This window comes from Oryzias melastigma, linkage group LG17 (genome assembly GCF_002922805.2).
Source record: "Oryzias melastigma strain HK-1 linkage group LG17, ASM292280v2, whole genome shotgun sequence".
Classification (NCBI taxonomy): Eukaryota; Metazoa; Chordata; class Actinopteri; order Beloniformes; family Adrianichthyidae; genus Oryzias; species Oryzias melastigma.
The window spans coordinates 22828318-22829024 of record NC_050528.1 but is presented as its reverse complement, the minus strand read 5'-3'; positions in this window follow the sequence as shown (position 1 = coordinate 22829024).

Here is a 707-nt window from a genome sequence, read left to right as displayed (position 1 = left end):
AAAACTACAACCTTTAACACAGAAGCACATATGCAGACACATGACAGTACATGAGGTAAAAATGTTATAGTATATCGAAATATACTACAATTTATGTTGGAATACATCCAGAAATATATTTTAGTATTACTTAAACTTAGAACCTGTTTATATATTTGGATGTTTTAAAATTAATTTTAAATAAAAAAAAATGCTTCTATAATTGTTGAAGAAAGATATTTTTAGAGTTAAGGAAATCACAATTTACATTAGATCAAGATATAAATGAACCTTATGTGTTTATGTATTAATTCATACATTATATGTCAAAGTATAATATATGATATCAAGTGTATATATACATATTTCGGTATATATAAAAATATATTACACGGTATATTCATGTATAAATTCAAATATGAAGACAGGAATAGTTGCAATTTTTTATATACTGCAAAATAAATAACTTCAACATATAACACATCATTGTATAATTATTATATAATTTAAATGAGCATTTTTTGCTCCATTTTAGAAAAATAATTTTTTCATTAGTTCAAAAGCGTCCGAACAACGCAGGGAAAAAAGTCACTTGTAATAGAGGAACTCTCAGATTGCTCGCAAAAAGAAAAAAAAAACATTATTTAGTATTATTATAAGGAAAAGTGCGGACTCTGAAACTTCTCTTCTTTGGAGAAGTTTGACAAAAGAACAAACGATGAGAGAGC